This window comes from Cydia fagiglandana, chromosome 11, assembly GCF_963556715.1.
Source record: "Cydia fagiglandana chromosome 11, ilCydFagi1.1, whole genome shotgun sequence".
Taxonomy (NCBI): Eukaryota; Metazoa; Arthropoda; class Insecta; order Lepidoptera; family Tortricidae; genus Cydia; species Cydia fagiglandana.
This window is the reverse complement of record NC_085942.1, coordinates 3,802,620-3,822,857: the sequence shown is the minus strand read 5'-3', so window position 1 is coordinate 3,822,857 and position 20,238 is coordinate 3,802,620. Positions and strand designations below refer to the sequence as shown.

Below are 20,238 nucleotides of genomic sequence, written 5' to 3'. Positions count from 1 at the left end.
GTCCCCAGTGTCAGAATGAATCCGGACTGGTGTAAATTAACTGCATTCCTTGGTGCGGCCGTTATTCAAATCGCCCGGGCGGAGTACTGAGCGGGCAAGATTGGCCCGACTATCCGGGCAAGATTGGCCCGACTATCGGGGCCAGATTGCCCGGACTATTCGGGCAAGGTTACCCGGACTATTCGGGCAAGATTGCCCGGACTATTCGGAAATAATTTCGTCTAATCCGGGGCATTAGGGGCGCGATTGTTACGTGTTTCGAATCCGAGAAGGGAAACGAATGATGTTTATATTAAGGAAATGTCATTTACTTTTAGAGTGCTTTAGAATTTAGATGGATGAGCAATGGATTCTGTATTGAAGCTTTCATTGGTCAAGTAAATAAAATAACTACTCTGGCGCTGTGTTTATTTATTTAAGGGAGGGGTCACGTTTTTAAGTCAATCCTGGACAGCCCAAGTATGTGCAAATATAGCAGGACGTGATTAATAAGGCCATAAGAAGTAAAATACCAACAATCCAAATTGGGATAATTTAAAACTGAATGCCGCTGGGCGCTGGGCGGGTGTCATTCTGAATCCCTAACAACGTTTGTCCTAAAGTCACTTGCCCTAACTGGTTTGTCCTAATGGGCACGTGTTCTAACTATCAATTGTCATAACCATTATTTTCCATAATGTATGGTTCTGAAAATGGTTAGGTTTTAGAACTTGCTGCCACAAAAGTAGGTTGCCCTAACCGGGTTAGAATTCCGACCCTCGCAAAAAAGAAAATATGCTTAATAACATTAGAATAGACGACCGGTCTGGCCTAGTGGGTAGTGACCCTGCCTGCGAAGCCGATGGTCCTGGGTTCAAATCCCAGTAAGGGCATTTATTTGTATGATGATACAGATATTTGTTCCTGAGTCATGGGTGTTTTCTATGTATTTAAGTATTTGTATATTATATATATCGTTGTCTGAGTACCCACAACTCGAGCCTTCTTGAGCTTACTGTGGGAATTAGTCAATCTGTGTAAGAATGTCCTATAATATTTATTTAATATTTAATTTATTTAGAATAAGTAATCAATAAACCAAAATTAGGGTTTTAGTGTTAGGACAACTGATAATTATGACAAACAATATTAGGGAATGTAAAGATAGGAGAAAAGACTTTAGGGATTCAGATATAGATCCCGCTGGGCTGGCTGAAGTATCTCTGGCCAAATAGCGGTAAGGCGTGCGACTTCCAAACCAAAGGTCGCGGGTTCGAACCAACTTATGTACGAAATATCATTTGATGTTTACCAATCGCTTTTCAGGCTATAGGAAGCCGGACTAATTCCAATACGGCCTTCAGCCAGATTTTTTTTTGTATTTTTTTAAAGGTCAGATGGCAGTCGCTTTCGTAAAATCTAGTACCTGTGCTATGAAATTAAGTTGCTAAGCGGACCCCGGACTACTGAAAGCTCTACCCTTCCACCGGTATTGTGACATAATTTCTGATTAGAATCGAATTAACCTTGCACTGAATCCGTAACAATCCTTTATCCAATTAGCAAAGTGCATTAGCCGCCGGACACGTAATGGAAGAATGCAATTTACAGCAACTGTTGCCTGCGACTGTTGTCTGTCCCTGTCCATTACAATGTCCCCGCCACACTGCTTGTCGCGCTGCCGCGATGATGCACTATGGCTACACACTGCTCTACTCGCGACGCTACCACAGAATAAATAGTACTACCGTACAGTAAAGAAACTTCCTACAAAACCGAAGTTTGTCTGCGATTCAGGGTCGAATCATGCTGTCCCTTTCTAATACATGGCATATCCCTTTCGGCTATTTAGGGTTGTCAAAATTCAAGCCAAGCGACGTCAAGTTGCGTCAACCCTAATAACTGCTCGGAGCAATGCTGAGCCGAACGGAGCCGAGTTTGCCCGAAGGGAGCAGTTTCGCACCCCTGACGCTACTTAGGTGTTACCGATCCTTTGACTCGTGCCAAAAAAACGACATAAAAAGGAGCGGTGGGCATGACGAAATAACACTTCCACACTATGTCTCTGCCCACTTTCCTCGCTACTTCCCATGCCATTCGACGAGTGTGTGGTAGGGGTATTACAGCAACACCCTTAAAGGGGCCCACTGATTAACAGTCCGCCGGACGATATCGGCCTGTCAGTTGTTCGGAGCTGTCAAATTTTTGTTCTAACTGACAGGCCGATATCGTCCGGCGGCCTGTTAGTCAGTGGTCGGCTTAACTGACTATCGGTCCACCTTATGTCCTTGCAAATGCCATGCAATTAACATGCGTTAGCGAATATAGCAGTTTGACACTGCTAAGCCAGTCGTGGTAAGACTACTGACTGGTTTCCCTGTCTTTGACTTTGCGTTTGCTTTGGAACGATCACGATCTAAGGTCATATCCAAAAGTTCAGCTATCCATGTCACAGCTCTCGGCTATAAATAAAAAACCGGGAAGTGCGAGTTGGACTCGCGCACGAAGGGTTCCGTACCATAATGCAAAAAAAAGACAAAAAAAACGGTCACCCATCCAAGTACTGACCACTCCCGACGTTGCTTAACTTTGGTCAAAAATCACGTTTGTTGTATGGGAGCCCCATTTAAATCTTTATTTTATTCTGTTTTTAGTATTTGTTGTTATAGCGGCAACAGAAATACATCATCTGTGAAAATTTCAACTGTCTAGCTATCACGGTTCGTGAGATACAGCCTGGTGACAGACGGACGGACGGACGGACGGACGGACGGATAGCGAAGTCTTAGTAATAGGGTCCCGTTTTACCCTTTGGGTACGGAACCCTAAAAACCGGGAAGTGCGAGTCGGACTCGCGCACGAAGGGTTCCGTACCATAATGCAAAAAAAAAAACAAAAAAAACGGTCACCCATCCAAGTACTGACCACTCCCGACGTTGCTTAACTTTGGTCAAAAATCACGTTTGTTGTATGGGAGCCCCATTTAAATCTTTATTTTATTCTGTTTTTAGTATTTGTTGTTATAGCGGCAACAGAAATACATCATCTGTGAAAATTTCAACTGTCTAGCTATCACGGTTCGTGAGATACAGCCTGGTGACAGACGGACGGACGGACGGACGGACGGACAGCGAAGTCTTAGTAATAGGGTCCCGTTTTACCCTTTGGGTACGGAACCCTAATGATCGTACACTGTGGAGCCATGCAATATGCATGCCCTTGACCTTAAGTTTTGCGAGTCAAGTTCATTGCTTGTCAAACTGTAAACAAAATTTAAATCAGATATGCGACACATGGGACCGTTGTCGACGTGAAATACCAATATATTAAGTAAGTATATTATAGCAATATGTATTTTTGAAATTGTATGTTCTTCAACATAAAAATGTATGCTTAATAGTTAATTTTTCGTACTTTTAATTTTTCTTGCACCTATTACTACTTGTTCTCTGTTTGGCCCAAAGGTTAACTGGTAGAGAATGCCTTCTGGCATTAAGTTCGCCTTTTGTACAATTTTTTACTGTGCAATAAAGTTTAAATAAATAAATAAATAAATATTATTGGTATTTTATGTATGTACATGAAATTAAGATTCAGTATTCGTAAACGTTTAAATAAGTTTAAATAACGACGTTGACATATTTAAAAACCGGGCAAGTGCGAGTCGGACTCGCGCACGAAGGGTTCCGTACCATAATGCAAAAAAAAACAAAAAAAAAACGGTCACCCATCGAAGTACTGACCACTCCCGACGTTGCTTAACTTTGGTCAAAAATCACGTTTGTTGTATGGGAGCCCCATTTAAATCTTTATTTTATTGTTTTTAGTATTTGTTGTTATAGCGGCAACAGAAATACATCATCTATGAAAATTTCAACTGTCTAGCTATCACGGTTCGTGAGATACAGCCTGGTGACAGACAGACGGACGGACGGACGGACAGCAAAGTCTTAGTAATAGGGTCCCGTTTTACCTTTTGGGTACGGAACCCTAAAAAGGATTTTCAGCATTTTATTCCGCATTGTTTTTTGTAGTAGGTATGTACCTACAGTCAAGTGTAAAAATATGGGCGTAGACAACTTACTTAAATAAGTCCAATAGTTCTTAATTCTCTGATATAAGAGCCTGTAAGTTGCGGAAAAATTCCTAAAAGTTAGAAATGTTGTCAACGGGATTTTTTATATATTGAAACTCTATCTCTATACATTTTTTATCATATCTGCGTGATAATGTTAACACATTCACTGCGAATGACCCGCTACGCGGAATCTCTGCGTTTTTTGTTACATACGGGTTTTCCCGTGCTGGCACACTGAATGTGTTAATAAATACGAGTATTACAATTTGCAACCGCGAACTTTGCTCTCCACTCACGAAAGGCGTCCGCCCCAGGCGGAGCCAACTTTAAAATAATAGAATAAAATTCACCAACAATTTCACTACAAAAATGAGCGTATTTAAAATTGCAAGCTCATGCTCTCAGATCATAGATGTAGTATTTTTTCTATAGATGTGCTATACGCGTGCGCCCGTGAGGGACAGAACATACGCAATGCGGCAAAATTAAAAACACGTTTTAACATTATTGACAACTTACCAAAACAACCTACGTAATTTGGTAGGGTTATTTGTTATTCACCATAAACCCTACCTTTACGGTGGGGAATAAATAAAAATGTGAGACTGTGACAAAGACAAACAATAATAACGCGTTCTCTGCCACTCCTACCGAAAGATACATAAGACTATCCCGTTCGTTTCTTCCCACCGCTCATGACAGATCCAGTTATGGCTCCTCTACACGATGGGCCAACGCCGGCCACTCCAAGGGACGCAGCCATGCGATAGAATGAGATAGCAATATCACTTGCTCCCTCTAACGCATAAATGCGTCCCTTAAAGTGGCCGGCGTTGGCCCATCGTGTAGAGGCGCCATTATACTTGATTCATGTCTGAGCATAGAGATACAATAATATAGAGATGACACGGGGGAGGGGCCAAACGACCAAACGAGATGCACTTATGGAAATTTCAGTAGGAGTAGCAGAGAAGGCGGTATTATTGTTTGTCCTTGTCACAGTCTCACTTTTTGTTTGTTCCCCACCAAAAATTTAGTATGGTTTATGGTGGGCAACAAATAACCCGACCGAATTATGTAGATTGTTTTTGGTATGTTGTCAGGAATGTTAAAACGTGTTTTTAATATTGTCGCTTTGCGTATGTTTTGTCCCTCACGGAGGCACGCGTATACCACTTCTATAGGATGCTACTTCTATGTGTCTGAGGTACTTAGTTATAATAAGTATAATAACTAAATTTTATGGCAATCTACAGAATCCATTAGTTTCGATTGAGTTGTAACAACAAGTTGCAGTTTTTAAATTGCTAATGCATTGTACCGAAAATAGGATTGGCATTGGCAAGGGCGAACGGTTTACCCTTTTGGGTATCTCAAACTCATCTCGAATTGATCGTTCTAATACACCTAGGGCATAAATAAAACATGTTAGGTATGTATTTACTTCTTCTTCTTCTCAGTCTTAGAGGATATAACCAACGGAGACGCCATGTCTAAAATTTTCGGTATAAAATAGTCTGCCGTTTTTTGCGGGGGAGGGGCACATCAAATGTATAGAGTACGTCATGTCAGATAAACGTCAGTCCATACATATGGTTGACATGTGGTTGACCATTGGCCGCCTATTTTCGACAGAGGGGAACGCCTGTTAATGGCGGCTCCATTGTTAATTACTCCGAGTTCTCAGTCATGCACTCTTGTCAGAGTGGTCGTGGCTGTTTGGATGACGCACATGGCTGGTCTTCATTCCCGGTTATGTTGGTGGACTTCAAACTTTCTCTCGCGATGTCTCTCCATTTCTGACGGAAAAATGTCTAATAGTTATGTAAGATAGCATGAAAGTACGTAAATAAATGAAAACAGTAAGTTAACAGATGTTTAACAGTAACCTAATAAAAGCAATTTTGGGAACCAATAAAATTATTTTAATTTTATTTTTTGTTTATTATAGTATAGTTACACTACTATACCTACTACTGAATATTAAAATGAAATAGATGTCATGGCCGGGTCAGGCTATCTTTAGCGGTCAAAGGGTTAACCACTCGAATTAGATGTCGAATCGTGTCCTTTACATGTCCGTTATTAACCCAATATCGGACACGGCACAATTGGTATATAGATTGGCTGAAGTTATGCTTAACAAATAGATTCTAATTATTTTTATTTTAAATGTCCACTTATGTACACTTATTTCTGAAGATATAAGAAGCGGCTTTATAGGGCCGATATGTACAAATGTATAAAGGTCCAATAAAATATAAAAAAAAACGAAATAAAATACGAATTAAAATATTTTCAAAGAAAGTAATTTAAATGTTAATATATTTTCCCATTTTATTGTGGGCGTACCACATTCTAATACCTTTAAACGAGCAATTCTTGTTTATTTATATATATGTCAGTGTAAAAGCCCGAAGTACGGCAAAACCTAGGTTTTACCGGTAAATACTAGTTTTTACCGATGCCGATCGGTAAAAGCCCGAAATGTTAAATCTTACTAGTTTACTTCGGGCTTTTACCAACACCGATATGGTAAATCCTAGGTCTTACCACGGCGACCGGTAAAGTTTGGATCTCCTACGAGCATTAGATGCGTTATAAGAAGTTCTAAAATAATCTGTCTAGATAATATGAACTAGTACACGCCATATTATTATGTCATATGTTAGTTACAGAGGGACAACGCGATTCGTGACCTTCCCCTGCCAATTTCGGTTTAATTAGATAGTGAGAATTCTGTACGTAGAATTATTATGTACTCGTATTGACTCTTGCCGCATGGAAGGCCATGGACTTTATAGTTTAAGCAAAGAAAATTTGAAATAGAGAGTTACCTATACTGTCGTTGTAAATTATGTTTATGTAGCTACAATACATTTACTGCCATCTTTTAAACGCTTATCATGAATAGTGACACAAAACAAAATGAAATGCCATTCGACTTTAAATCTTACCAGTAAAAGATAGAATATTAAATGCAATAGCATTTCATTTTTAGTTGTACCACTGTTCATGATAAGCAGCGTTTTGACAGACGATTACAACTGTTAGAATGCCATTTGACTTTGATCATTATTCTTTCAGTGATATTTGTGTTAACTTGTTACATATTAATTAATATTAACGCCATCTACTCGAGAGTATAGGCCGGGTTATGGCGTCATCGCTCGAAAAGATTACACCATATATTTGCCTATAGTCGAGTAGATGGCGTTAATATTAATATTTAATAAGTTAACACGTATCATCATCTCAGCCATAAGACGTCCACTGCTGAACATAGGCCTCCCCCGTATCAGTGAAAGAATAAGGGTCGAAGTCAAATGGCGTTCTAAAAGTTTTATTTTTTGTCAGAAGATGGCAGTAACACTGGCTACATAATTTACTTTGACAATGCGTCTCTATACACTCTATTCTCTTTGGTTCAAGTAAGAGTTGTTGTTACGCGGAGGGTGTACAGAATGCAACGGCATCCCTCACTGTCGCGCGCGACAAATAACGCTCGTAATTGAGACTTTGTCGCGGTGCGCCGCAATTTAACTTTTATTGCGGTGACATATGTTTTTATACGTGTGCGCTGTCGCCATCTTGATGTTACTCGTGTGTTTTATTTTACATATATGTTGAACTGTAAAAAAGTTACGACCGGTTTGTCCTTAAGATTCTTGTTATGGTTAGTCTTAATTCAGACTTGTTATTCCAACAAGCAATAACGATTGAAAATTTTCAACGGGACTAATATTTGTATTTGTATATCGTCGGGTGACAAGCAAAAGTCACTGACTAACACAACACCATTGAAATTATTGGACAATAATCTGTGTTAAAAGTGTAATAAAGTGCATTGTCACTTTAATTTAATTTCAGTGATTAACATAACTGAATAACATAAATATCGAGTACATATATTATCATTCTCATATTATATACCTGGGTCGATCAACTATTTCTTGTTGTTATTCTGTCCCATCAGCCAGGAGACAATAGTAGCATAGTTTCTTAGAAGAGCTGCTGTACCATGTTCTACAAAAGTTCTTAGTAGATGTCCCATTATGGAAAGGCTTTATAACTACCAAAAAATTCTTGGTTCATTTAAATACGAAATAACTAGTATTTTAAGAGTGACCCAGGAGATCGTAAACATGGCAAGTGACAAGAAAAAGTTGATTCACCCACACCTACTTACTTTATTTAGATTATGAAGGTCAACACAGTTTTGTTTGACTATGTCTAATCTGATAAGAAATAAACAAAACTGGTATAAAAATGTTAAATAAAAATAAATTTGGTACGAAAATAAGGTACCTACTTCTTTTTATTATGTCTTATGAATTTTATAGCGTATGCTCATAAATAATTTAATAAGCTTAATGGTAAAGTAGCAATGAAAATACATATTATAAATAATACAGAAGAAACAGCAGTTTAGTACTATATAATTTTTAAGAAAAAAAAACCGACTTCTTTGGGGGCCGGTGAAAGCTTATTGTAGATAGTACACTATGTAGAAACGGAGGTAAAACCACCCACTTTTCTACTAGCATTTCGCTTCTGTAATGGCTCCTCTACAGGATGGGCCAACGCCGGCCACTCCAAGGGACGCAGCCTTGCGGTAGAATGAGATAGCAATATTACTTGCTCCCTCTAACGCATAAATGCGTCCCTTGGAGTGGCCGGCGTTGGCCCATCGTGTAGAGGAGCCATAAGGGTCGTAGTTCTAGCCTAACCTAACCCACTTCTCAGATAGCAGTTCGGTTCTGTGAGGATCGCAGTTCGAACCTAATCAAACCCACTTTTCAAGTAGCATTCCGTTTCTGTAAGGCTCGCAGTTTCAACCTAACCTAACCCTTGTTCGGTTCTGTGAGGATCGCAGTTCAAACCTAACCTAACCCACTTAATGGCGCATGCGGTGCGGTGTACGGGGGTTTAAGCGGGAGGGGTTAGTAAGATTGGCATCATCATACTTTATACCTACATTTTATGGTAGGTAATCATAGTGGTTTATTTAGTTAAGGTATCATAGTGGTTTTCCGGGCCAAGGTCCGGGTCCGAGTCCGGGTCCGAGTCCGAGTCCGAGTCCGGGTCCGAGTCCGGGTCCGAGCCCTGGTCCGAGTCCAGGTCCGAGTCCGGGTCCGAGTCCGGGTCCGAGTCCGGGTCCGAGTCTGGGTCCGAGTCCGGGTCCGAGGCCGGGTCCGTGTCCGTGTCCGGATCCCAGACCGGATCCGAGTCCGGTTCCGAGTCAGGATTCCACTCCGGGTCCGAGTCCGGGTCCGAATCTGGATCCGAGTCCAGGTCCGGGTCCGGGTATGAGTCCCGAGTCCGGGTCCCAGTCCAAGTCAAAATCGAAATTCGTTATCACCAGACGTGTACCATGCGTCGTTGAAGAGTTCTGTTCTGGTCACCATCAGCAGTTCCACTTCATCAAATGCGACAGTTTTTAATGTAAATGCTTGATTTTATGATGAAAATACAGAAAATTCTATACGTATGCCTTTATGTATATCATGTATATCATGCCGTATACGTATATCATAGTGGTCCTATGGGACTGTCCCACTCGTGTAATGAAAGTGTATCACCTAAGGAAATACAGCGTCCATCAGTGACAATGTCCCCCGAAATCAGTAAAAGTGACTGTGATAAATTACAAGAGGGTAGGGAAATAATCCAGTCGGCGACGAAATTTCGACCGTTACCATGTAAGCTATCAGCTGATATAGATTCGGCCCCGTCGGCTATTACTATTAACGAGCGAACCGATAACGAACATATAATGCATGAACCAGGTAACAGCTGTTTATCGCAAGTATTGCCTTCTAAACAGTGCGATTTACCTGCACCTGCGATGGTAGCGGGACACACGGGCGCCGCGGTCGACGAACAAAAATTGCCCGAGACCCTACAATATTCGGAGGTAGCCAAACGAGGTGAATGGAAACCTCAGTCCAAAGATGAACAATGGAAAATTATGGAAAGAAACAGACTTAAAAATAAATTTATTGGAAATAGAGGAAAAGCAACAACAACCCTCAGTACAAAGTTTAAAGCAGCCGATATTAAAGTTCCTATTTATATTTACGACGTAGCGAAGGATACGGCCATGAATGACATTTTGGAGTATATAAGGAGCAAAACTAATATCGCAGTTACTTTAGAGAAAATTAATATGAAAAGGCAGAAGGAATACAATGCTTTTAAAGTTTATGTCCCCAAGCATAAATTAAATATCTTTTTGCACGACGACTTCTGGCCAGAGGGTATTGCGTTTCGACGCTTTATCGATTTCAAGAATAAAAATGAAAATAGCCGTGGAGAAATTCGAAGCCAAAAAATAATAGAAAAATAAATAAATGGAACATACGACTAAGTTCATAAGTTTTAATTGCAGGAGCGTTGTACGATCAGTGGAGTGCGTGCGTAAATTATGTCGAACAGCGGATCTAATTTGTTTACAAGAAACATGGCTTATGGAGCATAACCTCTCTTTTCTTGGGAGTATAGATGATGGCTTTGCATTTACTGGCAAATCTGCAGTGGATTCATCGACCAAAATACATGTAGGGCGACCGTACGGCGGAACAGCAATTCTGTGGAACCGAACGTCCTTCCCGTGTGTATCAGTGATTAAGTGTAGTAGTACGCGTCTATCGGCTATTAAAATATTACTTAATGACCGCTCGGTGATTGTGATGTCAGTGTACATGCCAACGGACTCGACAGAAAATCTAATCGAGTTCACACAATGCTTAGGTGAAATTCACTCAATAATTGAAAATAATGACGTGGAATCAGTGTTTGTGCTCGGAGACTTTAATGCCCACCCCGGTGAGTTATTTTCCAATGAATTGCTAAACTTTTGTAGTGAACAAAACTGGGAATGCGTAGATATGCAGGTGTTATCAAAGGACACATTTACGTACATCAGTGAAGCGCACGGGTGCAAGCGCTGGCTGGACCACTGTGTGGTGACTAATGCAGCGCGTCCCGCGGTACTGAGTGTCTCAGTGTTACATAACGTTTACTGGTCCGATCATTACCCATTGTTAATTGAATGCGATTATAATTTAGTTAAACCGAAAATTTGTATTCCTCAATTTACGCACAGTAAAGTAATTTGGGGTGAAAGAGACTGTAAGCAAACCGAACACTATTCTAATTATTGTAATTCAAAATTTAAAAATGTTAATTTTCCTTCCGAGTTTTGTGACTGTGCCGAAAAAATGTGTTGTAATGACTCGCATAAGCAGGTTCTGAAAAATATGTACTTAGATATTATATCTGTTCTAAAGGAGGGCGCAGAGCTTAGTCATAACAACTCTAGTCACAAAAAACGCAGGCACATAACGGGTTGGAATAGATATGTTAGCGATACTCACCGCGAGGCTCGGTTCTGGTACTTATGGTGGATATCGTACGGTAAACCAGCTTATGGGTATGTTTATGATAAGATGCACGAGTCAAAAAAGGCGTTTAAATCAAGGCTTAAATACTGTCAAGAGCACGAACACGATATTAAAATGGACATCTTAGCTAAAAATCATACTAATAAGGATTTTAACAAATTTTGGAAAAACACCAATAAATTCAATATTAAGTCGAGTCTTCCGGTGAGTGTGACTGGCATACACGATTTGACCGGTATTGCTAACGCGTTTAAAGACCATCTTACTGTTACTTCACCGCTACACCAGTCAACGGAGACGCTCGAGACGGAGGATCATGTGGTGACTCCCAGTATAAGATTCTCGGCGAAGCAAGTGGCCACTAAAATTAAAAACATGGTGAAAGGGAAATCTCCAGGTCACGACGGCCTCAGTGTCGAGCATCTCAAGTACGCTGGAAGTCACCTGCCTAGAGTTCTATCTCTTTTCTATAACATGTGTATTAGCCATAGTTACTTGCCGGAGGATTTAATGCATACTGTTGTAGTTCCTATTGTAAAGAATAAAACTGGAGACGCTTCTGACATATCCAATTACAGGCCCATATCGCTTGCTACGATTGTCGCTAAGGTACTGGATGGTTTGCTTGACGACGTGCTGGGAAAACACTTGAACATCCATGACGCTCAGTTTGGCTTTAGGCCGGGCTTATCTACTGAAAGCGCAGTGTTATGTCTCAAGCAGACTGTCCAGTACTACACCACTCGCAAGACGCCAGTCTTCGCCTGCTTCTTGGATCTGTCAAAAGCATTTGACATGGTGGCTTATGACAAGCTATGGCATAAGTTACGAGACCATACCAGCGTACCTCGGGAGGTCACGGCTTTATTTAGGTATTGGTATGGCCACCAGTCGAATACTGTAAAATGGGCCGGCGTGCACTCTGACGTGTATAGGATGAGCTGCGGGGTGAGGCAAGGGGGGTTGAGCTCACCTAAGCTGTTCAATCTATACATGAACGAGTTAATCGGGGAGCTCAGCAGTACCTATGTCGGATGTCACGTGGATGGGGTGTGTGTTAATAACCTCAGCTACGCGGATGATATGGTGCTGTTGAGCCCCTCGGTTGGTGCACTACAGAGATTGGTGAAGATATGTGAAACTTATGCAGTTAAGTACCCATGGGTTAAGGTACAATACTTCGAAAAGCGAGGTAATGCAATTTAAAGCTGGGCCAAAATCATACAAAATGACACCTGTTACCCTTTGTGGTACCGCTTTAAAAGTTGTACAGAAGTTCAAGTACCTTGGCCACTGGGTAACAGAAAACATGACAGATAATGATGACATAGAGAGGGAGCGAAGGGCGTTGTGTGTTCGTAGTAACATGCTGGCCCGCAGATTTGCTCGTTGTAGTAATGAAGTGAAGCTAACGCTCTTTAAAGCATACTGCCAAACATTCTACACGTGCAATCTGTGGGTCAGCTTTACGCAGCGGGCATACAGCGCCCTTCGCGTACAATACAATAACGCGTTTAGAGTGCTGTTTGGGCTGCCGCGTTACTGTAGCGCGTCAACTATGTTTGCCGAGGCGCACACCGATAGTTTCGACGCAATAATTAGAAAACGGTGTGCGTCATTAGTCGACCGTCTTCGCCACAGCCCAAACAGTATTCTAAACGTGCTGGCGCAGCGCTGGGACTCGCCTATGTTCGCGCGCTGGGTGCGGCTGCACGCGCCGCCGGTCGCCGCACCACGCCGCTTTTAGTTGTAAATAAGTAATTATTTTTGTTTGTTTTTATGTTCTTTTTATTACTAATATAGATTTATAAGTGTTGCTTGTTCTAACAATAATATGGATTTTTTTTTATTCGAAATAAAAATATTGAATTGAATTGAATTGAATTTAAGATTTGAGGAGTTCCCTCGATTCCTTATGGATCCCATCATCAGAACTCGAGCTTGACAAAAGTGTGGCTTAAAAACTTAACTTGCTTAACGAACATAACGAAGAGGAAAAATCGCCAAACGTGAACTATGCGTCGTTGAAGAGTTCTGTTCTGATCATCATCAGCAGTTCCACTTCATCAAATGCGACAGTTTTTAATGAAAATGCTTGATTTTCTGATGTAAATACAAAAATCTCTATACGCATGGCTTTAAGATTTGAGGAGTTCCCTTGATTCCTCATGGATCCCATCATCAGAACTCGAGCTTGACAAAAATGTGGCTTAAAAACTTAACTTGCTTAACAAACATAACGAAGAGGACAAATCGCCAACCGTGAACTATGCGTCGTTGAAGAGTTCCGTTCTGATCATCATCAGCAGTTCCACTTCATCAAATGTCACTGTTTTGGATGTAAATGCTTGATTCGTTGATAAAAAACCAAAAATCACTATGTGTATGCCTTTAAGATTTGAGGAGTTCCCTCGATTCCTCATGGATCCCATCATCAGAACTGGGTTTTTACAAAAACGGGACCAATCTGTATGCATATACATTCAATCAAAAAAAGAATTTTCAAAATCGGTCCAGTAATGACGGAGTTATGGAGTAACAAACATAAAAAAAAATAAAAAAAAACATACAACCGAATTGATAACCTCCTTCTTTGAGATTTGGAAGTCGGTTAAAAATACGTACTTAGTATAATTTAGTTCCATTCTCTTTATGACTCATTAAAATTTTATATTACATATGTAGTTTACTTTATAAATATTTTATTTTATGACAATATCTAAGCGCACCGGAGTTTGATATAACAAAAATAATTTAAGTAATTTAATATTCGGGATATTAAAAGTATAATTAGGCAGAAAGTTTAAAATTCGAGTTCTGATAAGGGTATACGTAATTGACGATACAAGAAAAACCATTTAGGATACAACATGAACATGAATAAAACAAGATTAATCGATTTAACCTTAAATTTGAATGTGTATCGTCGCCGACGCTGTTAACTGTATGGCTATTTTTTGGTAGGACTCTCAAGATCTCCGAGGTGTGTATAAAAAAAAAATATATCAAAAAATATGTATAACTGGTGTGTAAGCGTGCTGCTGAAAGTGCTTAAGTTAATGACTATCGGCTCGATTCTGAAAATGTATTAGATCTCTACTAGACCTCAACAAGTTACGATATGGACAATTTAAAGATATTTGTAAGATAGATATGTCAAATTTGACGTTTCCGCGATTCTGGAGGCCCTCTTGAACGATTTCGACAAGTTATGACTTAGATATCCAAGTCACATCTAGTCGATATCTAATGTAAATCTAGTTGATCTCTATATCTATATCGTTTCTAGATCTTGTGATTATCTCGTTTCCTGAATACGCGTGTATACCTATCGCAAAGAAAACGCGATAAAAAGGCATAAAATCCTAACGAACACTACCGTATTATTGGATTAATTTCGAATAGGTCTATCAATTAGGTGGAGGCAAATGGAACGAATGATGAGTGATGGAAAGAATGGTAAAGGAATTAGATTACTGTGCCACTTCATACCCTGTTACAGGGCCCGATTCGGATTTTGAAATAGATATCTATTAGATATCTTTTAGACATCACCAAGATACGATAACGATATGTTTAAGATCTAACCTGTCAAATTTGACATTTGCGCGATTCTGGAGATACCTACTCTTGAACGATTTCCACAGGATATGACTTAGACATCCAATTCACATATAATAGATATCTTACTCTATCTAACGTAAAAGTGACATTGGTTGCCCGAATTGCGCTGCAAAAGAGAACTAGTTGATATCTAAATAACGTATCTAGAATGAATCTAGTACCTACGTGTCGTCTCTTGTGAATATCTTGAAGTTCGAATACGGCAGACAGTCGCAAAATATGAGAACACTAGCGGCTTTCATATTGATTGGCACTTTAATAAGGTACAAACTGTACAAAGTCTCAAAGGAATCCTTGACTGTGCACAGGTGGGTCAAAATCTAAATTTATAATCGCGCTGACTGTACATGGCATGTCGTTGTGTGCGTGGCTTTAACTTACGGCACAATGCTGTATGTGTATACTCGTACTTAAATGAAAGTTCTTAATGGATAAGTTGTTTTGTACCTGTCTTACTCGTATCTATGCTTTGTATATTGTTACGTACAGTACGTTAAAGTTATGTACGCGCGGCTTACCTCATAAATTATGTTATGTTGTAAAAGCACAACATTACTGCCAACAGAGACAGAAAGACGCAAAGTTTATTTTTGTGGCAACATTACGTTTTCATTATCTCAGGACTCAGGTAAGCCGCCGAGCTATTTATTAGGCCTTCAGATTATTGTCTCAAGGACGATATTATTGAACTCAAGTGTTTTGTGGCCCGATTCGGTTTTTGAAATAGATGTCTATTAGATATCTTTTAGACATCATCAAGATACGATAACGATATGTTTAAGATATAACCTGTCAAATTTGACATTTGCGCGATTCTGGAGATACTCTTGAACGATTTCCACAGGATATGACTTAGAGATCCAATTCACATCTAATAGATATCTTACTCTATCTAACGTAAAAGTGACATTGGTAGCCTGAATTGCGTTGCAAAAGAGAACTAGTTGATATCTAAACTAATTATAGCTTATCTAGAATGGATCTAGTACGTGTCGTCTCTTGTGAATATCTTGAAGTTCGAATACGGCAGTTGGAGTGTTCGCATTATATTCATGTCTATGAGACATTGATTACATACACTCGTTCGTAACTCTTGCTAGATTAATTAAGTACATATACCGAAAACCCATTCCACAAACACCAATTTGTTATGCGGTAATGTCACCTTCTGGATCACCGCGAGAAAGCTAGACGTAATATAGTTTTAGGAACTCAATTATATAAGTATGTAATCCACCTTTCACGCGTAGATTTTTTGAATTTGTTGTGACGATTTTCTAGAACAGTCGAAAGTTTTGTACCTTCCTTGTCAAAGTGACAATAGAATAAGGTCTCTAGCGACTTTCATATTGATTGTCACTGTGGCAAGGTACGAAATGGAACATGAATTAATACTTTCGCCTATTAAGAACGATCACTGGACCCTGGACCACATTCGTGCTGACCACAGTGCCCTTGACACGTTGGACTAAATATACTTGGTTATTTTGACTTTAATATATCCAACAGTTATCAACATTTAGTATTCATAGTATTCAAACGACCAATCAACTTCGGCAGCGTTCATCAATTGTTAAAAGGACAATTTAACGAACAAAAACCTATTATAGTTAACTAGTTTCTGATACCTTTTATCATACAAATTAAGAAATTTCCAATTAATGTCCATTGCGTTCAGATCTACAAAAAATGTCCCAAGGGTGAGTGCTGAGTTGACGCAGCCATTAATGGAGTAATGAAAATTCATATATGTAACTTATTTCTAATAAATAAATGAATTAAATGTGTAAAATAATAATAAAAGCGTGTACTCATGGGAAATCACAGAGTTCTGAGAAGTTCCCGCAAGACTGCAGTTCACAACGCTTAACCAAGCATCACCTCGAGCATAAACTAGCATAAAAGTGGTCTGAGATTTGTTGGCTATACGAGTATGTAAAATGTGTTATCTTAGGGACAATTACGTGGAATACTCCTTTTGGATTTACATTTGAACATGTGTTCGACCGAAATTCAGGAAATTCTAAACGTACCGTTCGAATCGAGTTCCCTACCACCAGTGGCTCCATTCACCGTGCCCGAAGTCGGCCAGGATAGGATGATGTGTGTTCACTTCCAATGGGAATTCCCGGTTCCGGCACTGTGTTTGTATAGAAAACCAGTACCGGGAGCACTCCCTAAAGCCAAACCTCTTGACTCCTGTACAGTCGAAGTCAAAGATATGTTTACACTTTTGCACCATACTCCTTTGCGATAAAATGTAAACATATATTATGTTAGGCAAGCTTTCAATAAAAACCCATTAAAATAATTTAACCAATCTAAATATAAAGTAATATATAACCTTCCATGCCATTTAACTCACTCTCACAACATGAAGCAAAGTGAAACGAGAAATTGATATTGCAAGAGTTTCGGGTTGCGTCTGGTACTATTTCATACAATTTCATACCAGTGTAAAGTATTATACTTGTCACTGAGCTAGGTGAATAAACCCGTACATCTTTGGTAAGGGAAGATATACGCTCGACTTCGATAGCGGTATAATTTATTGCGACCTCGTTATTATTTGTCCGTTCTTCTCTAGACATTTTGCTGCGAGTACACACACATTTGACTGTCGCTAGGTATTCTGTATAAACTAAAGATTTGTAGGTTTCTTTATGTGACCTACTCAAATAAATAAATGACTTGAAATGCTAATATTTATTTTAAATAAGTACTTAATACACCCCGTCGCTTCATCGTCAAATATTAACTTAAGTATAAAGTAATCAAAGAGTGTCATATGACACCTGATTACTGGTAGGTATTTGGCAGGTTAGAATACATTAGGTTTAGGTGTGTGTATGTACCTTAGGGCCCCCCCACATCTGGCGTCTTTCGAGCGTCGGCGTCTACAATTCTATGGCCGACGTCGACGCAACGTCGACGCAGCGTCGACGCAACTGCGCAGCGACGTCATTTTCCATAGCGCTGGACCGACGCCGACAGACGCCGACGCTCTAAAGTCGCCAGATGTGGGGGGGGCCCTTACTCAAAAGTCAAAGCGGAAGGAGTAAAGACATTGCTTTTTCTTAAAGCGTCGTACAACTCTAAACTCCTAAGTTTGATAGGTTTAGTTTCAGCCGTTAACTTATTTGATTCGCTAAACTTTTTGTTAGCAACTGATGATATTCTTCTTGAAAAATGATAAATCGTTTATTTTATTTGTCACAATCATTGTGTTATCTTATAAATTGAGAAAGGGTTCGGACCTCCTAAATAAGTACATCAATACTATTAGAAGTATTTGAACAAATTAATTTATTTTCAGAAAATATTTTAATTTGTTTTTATCAAGTAGAAACACTACTATATAAATTGTAAACTGAAATAAATGTCACGCTGAGGCTGAGAACGCTGGTTCAATTCCAGCCTGGAGCACTGGAGCCCTTGGTCACTTTTCCGTAGTATATGACATTTATTTCAGTCTATAAGTATATCAATACTTGTGAGAGGAGACCCCGCTCTTCCAGCAGCAAGTTAAGGCTATAGAAACCAATACAATACCCACTCGTTAATTATGTAGTAGTATTAGGGTCAGTTGCACCAACACAGTTAACTGACTGATCAACGTCACGCAGCAGAGATTTATGAAACTTCCCATACAATAAAATTTAGCGAACGCTTTAACGTTGACAGGCGGTTTGGTACGACCGACCCTTATGGTAACATTCCATTTCTAATCGCAGCTGCACTACTGGTACTGAACGCGTCGCTGTCAATGTCAATTTCCATAGTAAAATTGACAGTAATGCAGCTGCGGTTAGAAATGGAATGTTACCCTTACTCTTCTTAAATTTTAACAGCTGTCTTACGTTAATCATCGAGTTTAGTTGCCTAATCTGCAAGCCTGATAAGGTTTAAACGCTTTAAACGACGCCACTGAAGCTCTGAGATAGCGGTAGACGGGCTTGATGGAAATTAGAGACCTACTGCCGTATTCGAACTTCAAGATATTCACAAGGGACGACACGTACTAGATCCATTCTAGATACGTTATAGTTTAGATATCAACTAGTTCTCTTTTGCGGCGCAATTCGGGCAACCAATGTCACTTTTACGTTAGATAGAGTAAGATATCTATTAGATATGAATTAGATCTCTAAGTCATATCCTGTGGAAATCGTTCAAGAGTATCTCCAGAATCGCGCAAATGTCAAATTTGACAGGTTAGATCTTAAGCATATCGTTATCGTATCTTGGTGATGTCTAAAAGATGTCTATTTCATAATTCGAATCGGACCCCTACTCAGATGCTTGAAGCATAAATCATAATCAACCAGACATTATCTTTGAAATTTTGAGTAATACAAATGTATTTCAATGTTTTCTATCTACCTACTTATATCTACGGCTGGCTTACATCTAATTTAAAACCTTTTTAACTCTTTTTAACCGGCTTAAAAAAAGGAGGTTCTGAGTTTGACCCGTATTTTTGTCGGCAATTGAGATAAAAACGAACGAAATATAATTTTAGAAGTAGATCTTTGCCGTGACATGTGACAGTTAACTTTTTAAAGTCTATTTTAGCTAATGGGATAGCTTACTTCTCGCATGTGCGTTTATTTTATTCCCATACTGGCTGGCGTAGGTATGTTTCTAAAACAATAATCGTTACGATTCCACAGCGTTAACATAGATTCACATTGAAAGTTTCAAAACAGTGTTTTTCCGAACAACCCCGAAGCACTTTACCTCGTTTCTACACGTTTTATTTCGCTAAGACTAGGGGCCCGATTCGGATTTTGAAATAGACATTCATTAGATATCTTTTAGACATCACCAAGATACGATAACGATATGTTTAAGATCTAACCTGTCAAATTTGACATCCTGCGCGATCCTGGAGATACTCTTGAACGATTTCCACAGGATATGACTTAGAGATCCAATTCACGTCTAATAGATATCTTACGCTATCTAACGTAAAAGTGACATTGGTTGCTCGAATTGCGCTGCAAAAGAGAATTAGTTGATATCTAAACTATAACGTATCTAGAATGGATCTAGTACGTGTCGTCTCTTGTGAATATCTTGAAGTTCGAATAAGGCAGTAGAAATTCAGGTCAAACATAGCGCCGTTTCCTGGCCGCGAGACACAAACGA

General features: G+C 39.6%; 1 protein-coding gene and 1 pseudogene across 1 annotated transcript in view; both read left to right on the top strand.

Annotated features, from left to right (window-relative positions):
- LOC134668633 (serine/threonine-protein kinase SMG1) overlaps positions 1 to 20,238 on the top strand; it is a gene marked incomplete at its 5' end in the record, with an annotated part of 286,060 nt that overhangs the window by 152,202 nt on the left and 113,620 nt on the right. The window lies entirely within an intron of this gene.
- Positions 9,806 to 13,230, top strand: LOC134668729 (uncharacterized; annotated as a pseudogene).